At 35.2% G+C, this 10,113-nt stretch overlaps 1 non-coding gene and 1 pseudogene across 1 annotated transcript; one reads left to right on the top strand and one right to left on the bottom strand.

Moving 5' to 3' along the window:
- Positions 1-7,310: 7,310 nt before the first annotated feature.
- On the bottom strand, positions 7,311-9,905 carry LOC149002594 (GDSL esterase/lipase At5g55050 pseudogene; annotated as a pseudogene).
- Positions 8,624-8,696, top strand: TRNAF-GAA (transfer RNA phenylalanine (anticodon GAA)). The gene has a single exon. It is a non-coding gene; the product is annotated as a tRNA-Phe (tRNA).
- Positions 9,906-10,113: the final 208 nt, after the last annotated feature.

The following is a 10,113-nucleotide window of genomic DNA, read 5'->3' as shown; positions in this document are numbered from 1 at the left end:
TTGACATGTCTTTCATACATTCATCTACATGGAGAGACTTATCACCATTGATATGACATCCATCACATTGATAGGTGGATAAATGAAAGAAAGAGAGGTTACAATTATACCTCGGATTTGGCTTGGATACACTAGTATCCGAATCCGAATCCGAATAGCAAAATTGCTATCCGAATTCGAATATGAATTCGGCAAAAATTTAGAGAAGGCATTCAAATTCGAATCCAGAACTTTATCTGATATCCAATAATAATCCGATCCGATAAACTATCCGATTATCAATTGGTAATTATCATTTTTTATTTATTTTCGATTTACAATTTTCAGTTACCGATTATTGGAATCCGAATCCGATTATCATCCATTTTTGATGAAAAATGTTTAACTTTACTCTAATCGGATAAATTTTATTTCCGATTATCCGATTATCGGTTTCCGAATCCAAATAATGGCTTTTGAATCCGATTATCATCCATTTTTAGAAGAAAAAAAAATGTTGAATACTTTACTCTATCCGGATAATTTTTTACGGATATTATCCGATCCGATAAGCAATTATCCGAATCCGAATCCGGTTGTTTAACGGATGACGGATATTTTTCGGTAATTTTTTTTTTTAGATTTGGACATCCTTAAACGAATACGGATGCGAATTCGGAGACGGATTTCGGCTATCCATTATAGGTCTAGTTACAATCGTACAAGAGGACATATACAAGTAGATATCTTACCATTTTTGTCCCTTTTTCTGAATGCCCATGTGCTTAACGAAGAAGATTGATTTTTTCACAAGTGTCATCCAAGGGAAAATTTTCAGGCAAGCACCATTTGAATTTGGAATAGATTCCGTAGGGGAGAACAACATATTCCCCTGATGTTTTGAACCATATAATGGGAGGTGAGGTCTCATTAACATTTTAATTTTATTTTTTTTAATATTTACAAGTGGATCCCACTACTATTGTGTGGTAGTAAAGCTTCAGGAGAGCTCATTATCTCCTTTGACGGGAAGGTGATCCAGAGTATTCATCTCTGTCTTTTGGTCCAATTCAGCATGATCAATCTACAGTGCTGAAATACATGATCAATCTACAAAATGTATTTCTCATGAATAACTAAATAGACTTGTTTGGGATGGGAGAAGGGCATGAACTCCAGAAAGCAAAATGTGAAAAGGAGTTATATATTAAGCCTTATCTTCATTTCCAATGATATTTACAGTGAACTAGTTTAAAATTTAGTCTCTTTAAGCTTGTTTGATATCTCAGTATCTCAGGAGGATTGATTGTCACTAAGCAATGATGAATGTAATCATAGATGTCCAAGAGGGACAATTGTGTGAAATGGAATTAGGGAAAAACTCTACTGTTCTTGAGCTAAAAAATATGATGAAAAAAACTAAGGGTCCTGCAGTGGAAAGGCAAACTTTCTTGTTCAATGAAACACTGCTACATGATAATAATACTCTTCAATCTTATGGAATAAGAGATGGGTCTTTTCTGAACCTTAAGTATGAGCACAATGCTACTGATCCGATCACAATTGTTCTTGATTTTCAGTTTTTACAAATGACGACTCCATTGGTGGTGAAAGAGACGACGACTGTTGCAGAATTGAAGGGGAAGATTGTAGCGGAAACAAACCTCAAAACTAACGACATCAGACTACTACATAATTCAGAAGAGATAATCAATCAAGCTTCTCTCTACACCTATTTCATTTCTGATGGTTCAGTAATCACTGTTGAGCCTAAAGAAGAAATAGATTCAGACGAAGAAAATAAGTTATTATTTTAGATTCTATACAATATATGAATCGGACAAACTACTTTATTTATCCTGTGATGTAGTTTTTTAATTTCAGTTATACTCTACAAGTCAATATATCTGTTACTTTAATTCTCATTTGAATACATAGATTTTTGACTACCAGCTTCGTTGCAAGACTCAAATTTTCAGATATATTTGCTCCTTGCAGCTCTATATTAAAACAACACCTAAGAAATCACAAAGTGACACAAACAAAACCAAGAATCATAGAGATTTGTTAATATGGCTCACAAACTAACGTGGCGAGCTACGTCCATGGGTAAAGAGGAAAAAGTGTCATTATTTAGAAGAAGGTAACAGTGAAGATCTCTCTATCAATCACCATGGTGTCGTCACAAAAACTTCTACCCAAAACCTTTGGCGAAAATTTCAAATCTGACAATGACCTAGTAGGAGAACAAGCATTACATTTATATATTTTAACAAGGTAAATGGGTAATCCATCGGGTTGGGTTGTAGTGTATTGTGCACTACAACAATTAAGGCTTCTACAACAATTAAGGCTTTTGCCTGAGAAAATTACTGTAGCAAAAGCCCAAAAATTGTAGCAAATAGGTTGACCTGACGGTACCACGATAATTGGTTACCGTGACAGATACTTAAGTATATGCTACGATAATACCGTAGCAACTACTTCACTATCTGCTACGGTTTTTAGTTATCGTAACAAATAGTTTACTTAGCAGAGGACCCATGGACTTTGTTTTTTGTTACGGAAATTTCATACCATCGTAAACAGTATTTAAAAAAAAATCATTATATAGATGAAATTTGAAACAATATTCTCATTTTCCCATCTTCTCTTTCTCTCTCTCTCCTAGACCTATATATGTGACAGCTACCAAACTGAGTTTATAACAAGGGAAAGATTTATTTTATTAGGTTGTTTGAAAAAGTTTTACCCTAATGGTTTTAATTTTGAAAGTGTTACTTTCAATTTAATACTTTATGTTGTCTCCTAATAAAAATTTTGAGCTTTGACCATCCAAAATATTATTTTAAATATTTTCTAAATATCTTACTTTTAAAACTTAGTGTCCACTAATATTTTTAAAATGTTTTAGGCGGGACGGGAGACAAAAAGAGACAAACCGGACCAAACCGAGCGGCGAAAAATGTGGTTAGTTGAATTTGGAAGAAATCGTTTCTAAAAAATATTTATGAAGGTCAAACTACGCGAAGAGGAAACGGTTCCCTCCCCAAAACCGATTCACGTAGGTAAAAGGAACAGACAGCAAATCCACCCAACGAAAATCCGGTCCGAGTTTCAAACTCTGGTGCGAACCGGCCCTTAAGGAACTTACACATACAATTTTAGTTATCATGTTTTATTTAAACATATTTTTAATAATTTACCCCTATATTACCAATCCTCCTACTTTTTATTTCATTGATAATTGACTTTCTAAAAAGAATTAAATACAATGGATATCAAAATCATTGTCAAAATTAAAATTAATTTTAATAAAATATTTTTGTAAAATTTAAGAATTTTCTTAGTAATTTATTCTTGAGAAATTAAAAGAATTTTAGTTATTATTCTAATAAAAATTAAGATACAATGGATAAAAAAGATATTGTGAATTTTTAATTATTTATTTAGATAAATTAAGATACAATGGATAAATTCCTTTACTATGTCAACTAATGAGAAAAGAGTAAAAAAGTAAAAATTAGAAGAATCTTTGAAATTTATCAAACTTACTGTAAATTTGACCAATAATAAACTCAAAACATTATGGGCAATTTAGGAATTATGAGATTGTATAACCATGATTACTTAATAAAATTTGCTAATAAAGCATGCCATTGTGTGAATTTAAGAGACATTTAAGATGTCTCTACCAATTTGGTACATTAGGGTGTCTATACTTTGCCCTGTTCATTTTTGGATGTCCTTGAAAATTTCTCAATTACATAATGATTTCGATATCTAAACATGAAATAAGTATAATACATGGTTGGGTGAAGAGATGCTTTGCTCACCGTGGATGAATTGAAACTGAGTAACCATTCCCTAGCATGTATCATGGATTTTTAGTGAAATTCGAATTTTGCCTAAAGATTGTCGGTTTCCGATAAGATGCAAAGTTTCGAAATTGAATACAATATATATTGGACTCCAATCTGATATTTCCCATTAGTCACATTAGTGTTACTTTTTTTTTTTTGGTTGTCAACCCCGGTTTCCAAGGCTTTGCCCTGACTAATCTGGTGTTCGACTCGGATCGCACACATGGCTGTGGTGGGTGAGTCTCACAGTGGGGATTTTTTGCATCCACAAGATTTTGATACCAGAACCTTGCTTAAGCGAACCAAACTGTTTACCATGTGGACCAACCCCCGTTGTTGCCACATTAGTATTACTATTACGTAGAAAAGAAGCACATAAATAGATTAAATGGTTGTAATGCGAAACACAGCCAACTTGGTTTTGCTCAAGGAAGTCCCCCTCCAGCTCCTCCACCAGCTCCACCACCAAATCCAGCTCCTGCGCCACCACCCATTCCACCACCTGCACCACCACCACCACCACGGCCGCCGCCAAACCCTCCACCACCTCTAGCACCTCCTCCGAGTCCAGCTCCTTCCCCGCACTTCCTCCAGCTCCACCTCCAAATCCACTCCAGCACCTCCACCAACTCCAGCACCACCTCCTCCAGCACCACCGCCACCACTCCCAAAACCAGCTCCCCCACCAAACCCAGCTCCGCCTCCAGCACCAGCACCTCCACCCAAACCAGCACCTCCCCCACCCCCACCACCAAGCCCACGATGATGGTGATGAAACAAGTTCTTCTCCTCAAATTTGCTCACAAGCTTCCTACCATGACTGGTGCAAACAAGAACACCAAGAAGCAAAAGAAGAACTAGCTTACCAGTCATCCTTTGATATAGTTCTTTGGAAAATTATAGAAAGGAGAAGAAACTTAGAGACAGAAAGGGAGATTTAGAAAGGAAGAATAGCAGAGAATTGAGAAAATAGAGATAAGATCGACTTCAATTCATTGGTGTCATGTTCAAAATGGAGGGTCAGTAGGCATTGCAAACCTCAATTGGGTGTAATGGTCACTGGAGTAATACATAATTCATAGTTTAAGGCGAATAAAGGTGATGTATACTCAACGTTAGAACCCTGATTATAGTCCTTACAAGTCTCTTTTTGTAACTGGATATACAAAGGGCAATAACATTATCATAGAACATTATAACAAAGACTCATCAAAGTAAAGAAGATCTATATTGAAATTGTTTGGTAGTAGAAAATAAACAAACATAATAATATATGATGTATAAATTATTTTATATATTTTTATTTTAAGCAATGTTTTGTGAGTTTAATGAGTTATATAACATTTTTTTTGTTTCAATTCTTATTTATCTTAGATGTAGAGATTCAAAAGAATGAAAAATGGTCTCAAATTAAGTTTTTGTTTTTGTTTTTTTTTTATTTTTTAATTTTTGCATGGAAGGTTTTGTTTATGGAGGCATGAACCTCTGAATTTAGTTGCAAAAATAAATTTGCTCTTGATTTTTACAATGACTAATCCCCTCTCCTCTTTTGTACTTTTATCGCATACTTATTCAAATCAATTGTATTAAAGCACGTATTAAATACATAAGTACAATTGCCATACATTACTTATTGAGCCGAATTATTGGAAATGTACTACTTGACACATGGACTGATTAATTGTTGTACGTATCCGACCCTGAACTATTGCCATACCCGAATTTACTATGGTTCAGTTTATGTAATATAATAACTTTTTTTTTTTTTTTTGGTAAAATATAATTGTCGTTTTGATATCAGGTTGCTGGAATTGCTCGCTAGCATCCAAATTTTAGAAATTTACAATCTAGGAATTAAACATAATTAAACATGTTCCAACTAAATAAGAAAAAGAGTGTCCATGTGTTAAGGAAATCTAGGTCCAGGTCAATCAGAGGCAACCCCGCTCTACCTAACTTATTAGGGTAGATCGGGTGGGTTAGGCTTAGAAAATCTTGATAGGATAATAAGGTTGGAGTAAGCATTCTTAGGTAAGGATGTCAATCTCATACTAAAATCATATACGAAAATCAAAATCAATTGTATAAAACCGTATAGAGCATCACCGTTTAAAAAATGTCCGGTTCAGTGAGGTACCATATTGAAACCATACCAAATTGGCATACAAATTTTTTCTCCAGGTCATACCATAGTCATATATTTTGTTTCAAGCCCGTGGTGCTTGTTTGAGACCAAAAATTGCTCGTTATGTAGATTATATAAAATACATAGGTGGCAATGATTCTGCAATTCAAGAAGTGATTCAAAGCCTGAGCAAAGAATTTGCAATGATAGATTTGGAGCAACTGCATTACTTCTCAAGTATTGGGGCTACACAAAACTCAAGTGGTATTTTACTTACCAAAAGTAAAATCCCCCTAGAATTACTAAAATCTATGGGTATGGAAACTTCAAAGCCATGCACAAGGTCGATTACTATTGGAATAAAAGTATCATCACCAACTGGTTTACCCCTAGTTGACCCAAGATCATACCAGCAATTGGTGAGAGCTTTACAATACTTGATGATCACTAGATCAAATATCTCAAATGCAGTAAATCAGGTGTGTCAATTCATGCAATGTCCCGTAGAGGAGCCTTTATAGGTAGCAAAAGGTATTCTACCTTATGTCAGGCATACTATTACTATTGTTATTCTTTTGTAACCAACTCAACTTTATTCGATGACTGCCTATGCTGATGCAAATTGGGCAAGATGCTCAGACAAATGCCGAATCTAGCATTCCAAACCTAGAGAAAGAATGACCACTTCGTTCAAGCATGCATCAATGCTACACTCACGTTGTCCCTCTCTTTTCAAATTCTTGGGCTTCAAACATCAAAGGATGTATAGGATGCTCTTGCACAACTCTTTCAACAACATTCCCTTACTTCCAATCAGTTCAACTGAGAGCTGCCCCTCTCATATCAGCATGCCTCCTTCGCCGAGATCTAATGTGATTATCTCCCACAATTGATCTTCCTTTACCTACCATTCTTGTGTTTCAATAAAGAAGTAGGCGAAGCTGCTGATAACTACCATCCCTAGAGGATATTCAATCCTATCAATTCATTTGCCCTTGTGCAATAGACAAAAAGACCAAAAGAGGAAACTTTTCTCATCATCATGGTGAACTGCATATGATCACCAAAGGAATCAGCACCATTACAGACAATATTCCCAAAATCAAGTTCATTGCTAATTCTTTCACTGCGACCAATTGACAAGATAAAATCTCTAACTTGGTAGTATATACATTAAATGGTCTTGATCTGCATTATCTCACTTTAATCATCACTATAGAAATTATTATCCTTCCCATTAACTTACAGACCTAAGGGCCAAATTACTTATTAGCAATAGCTATGCCGTGGCTATGGGAACAAATCTCACAGATTCACAATTTAACCGTTAAGTTACATAAGTCTTACATTGCAGCTAGTTGCTACAGGTTGATAGGGTATACATATGGTTGTGAACCCTCAAAAATGTAATCCACAAAGATGCGATAAGTTGCCTCTGTGGGATGGTAGTGATCCCAAAAGATGTGATAATCTCTGTTGGAACAGCATTGCGCAATGGGGAAGCACGGAATCTTTGCATTGAGGTTCCCTAACCCACAACAAGCAGCGTTAACCTCTGTAAATCCTGCAAATTGTATGGCACTAAGAAATGAAAGAATTGATAAAAAATGTTGGATCAAAAAGAGAAGAAAGTGTGATTGTACCATATGTGGCTGGATTTTCAATGAAGTTGAGCAACACAGCATATGTATCAAAGAAGGAATGTTAATGTCTTTGAATTCTGATTTCATCTCCTCAAGTAGTGTCTTGATGCCTTCATTGTATGTGTGAGCCCAATAATTTGCTTCTTCATTGCATTCTTCTGATTTGTTCCGGCTTCTCTGTAATATTGGGCAGCATACAACTGCTCCAACGCCGATCATGGAGAACTTACGCCCGCCAAGGTCATACATTCGCTGCACATATGAGGAGATCAAGAGGTCAAGAAACAATAAGTAAGCGCGACCAAGAGGTTGCACAATGGACACTTATCCTTATCCAATGACCTCACGCACATTGTGCACAAAACCTTTTGTCATAATAGGCATGGATGGTAGAGATCTGCCCCCACCTACCCACATATAGGGTGCTAAAATTTTTCCGGACAAATCATCCCTAGAACTAGGAACTGAGATTGGCCACCGGTGGACTCTGAACAAGCATTAAAAGAAGATCTAAATGGTAAACTGGCCACGGACAAACAAGAATAGAATAGGGAAATAAACAAAAATAAACTATTTTTCAGAAGTCCACGCATTGAACAAACAAAATACTCAGTTTTGGGGTCTACTCCATTCTTTTTTTCGTGCAGCTAAGACGACGTCTCGAGGATCCTTAGACGGCAAAATCCCTAATTCTTGAGCTCCACAAATATTCAGTTGTGCTCTATTGGCTTGTACTAGTTAGAGCTCTAGTACTTTGTAATCTTGAAGCTTATTTGTCTTCATTATAAAAAAAAAAAAAAATTAAGAAAAAAAAAAATGGAAGAAGAAGAAGAAGATATCTTAAAGGGACCACTCTCTTGTGGATGATAGGAGTGTGAACTGATTATTTGGAGAGTAACCTGGTTGCAGGCATTTATAGAGGTAAGAAAAAATAAGTAATGAAATAGTTGACCCGTGGAAAGGGAATTTTTGGTGGCAAGAAAAAAGAAAAAAATTTAATATTAATCACTTCTGCGGGGATAGCTCAGTTGGGAGAGCGTCAGACTGAAGATCTGAAGGTCACGTGTTCGATCCACGTTCACCGCATTAAAATATACAATTTTTAATTCCATCTTCTCTGCTCATGAATCCAAAAAAGGCAAAAAAAAAAAAAAAAAAAAAGAGAGAAATATGTATGACTAGCATTCTAGAGAAAAATACCGATATCATGAAGTCATGAAGATAAAACATGCCTAAGAGCTCTCTCTCTCTCTCTCTTTCTCACAGCCCATAGCCGCTACCTAGTTATCTCCTCTTCCCTCCTCCTTAGATCTATTTCACATGAAGTTATGAGCAATGCCTGCGAAGCCCCGTTTGCCTCGTGCGATATTCTTACAACTTGGAGTTCAACTTCAGTGCACTGAGCTGCGTATGGCCATGATCTAATAGAGTGGCCGAATTCCCCCAGTTACAAGTAACCATGGTTGAAAAAGTTAAAAAAAAAAAAAAAACATACGAAACAAGTGGCGGGATTTCGACCTCAACCACGCATTCCATCCTCACTGTATGCAGTTCGGTGTTGCACATTAATATAAAAAAACATTTGTTACATAACTCATCAAAACCAAAAAGTATTGTTTGAAGCAGAAAAACATAAAACACATTTGTTACAAAATTACATAACCCTTTTTATCCACAAAATAATGTCTTTACCAATTATAATAAAAGAAGTAATCCATTTATCAATATCAGATGGTCTTCGTTCCTCAAAGTTGTATCTTCTAGGCAATTGGTGAAGTTTCCAGTGTTAGTTGTATCATCTCTTTTTAGTTCCGGCAGTTGTTCAGATCTTCTATGATCATCGAAGGTAATGAATCGAAAAACTCTTTAACTTGAATGCTTCTTTCTTGATGATGAACACAGCATTTGTTGATGTCGTTTTGTAATATTTCTTTTCACTTCTGTTTGATTTCATAATGATTACAAACTTTGTTTAAGGTCACACTTGTAATTCATTAGTTTTAGTACAATTTATTAGAATTGTATTAATTGGTAAATGAATATATATAGATAGAAAAAAATTAAAGAGCCTATGATAAATATATACATCCAAGTACGTTCTCAAAATTGGTTTTCTCCAATGCCTTAGTCTTCTCATTTTTTTGCAGCCTTGCTACTTCTATGATCATTATGAATTTTTTTCATATTCAAACAAGATATGTCTATGTTAGCAGGACATGAAAATGGTTAGATAATACTTTGGGCAAGAGAGTTGTTATAACCAAATATCATGTGATTTTGTATACCTGCGTTCATGCTAACCACATGTTATCAAATGAGTCAGTATGAGATGACTTGGTCAATATATCCTTCATCAAGGTTTTCCTTTTTATTTATTTATTTTTTAAATGGTTATTTTTTCAGTTGGCATAGAGATTCCTATTGAAGGAAAAATTGCGTCTAAGATTTATAATGTTCATACAATTAACCAAGGTTTAAACTATCAGTATCTTGTATCATTTTG

This window comes from Hakea prostrata, chromosome 10 (assembly GCF_041222555.1).
Source record: "Hakea prostrata isolate BN-2017 chromosome 10, UWA_Hpros_2, whole genome shotgun sequence".
Classification (NCBI taxonomy): domain Eukaryota; kingdom Viridiplantae; phylum Streptophyta; class Magnoliopsida; order Proteales; family Proteaceae; genus Hakea; species Hakea prostrata.
Note: the sequence above shows the minus strand (reverse complement) of the source record. Positions and strands in the feature narration are given on the sequence as shown.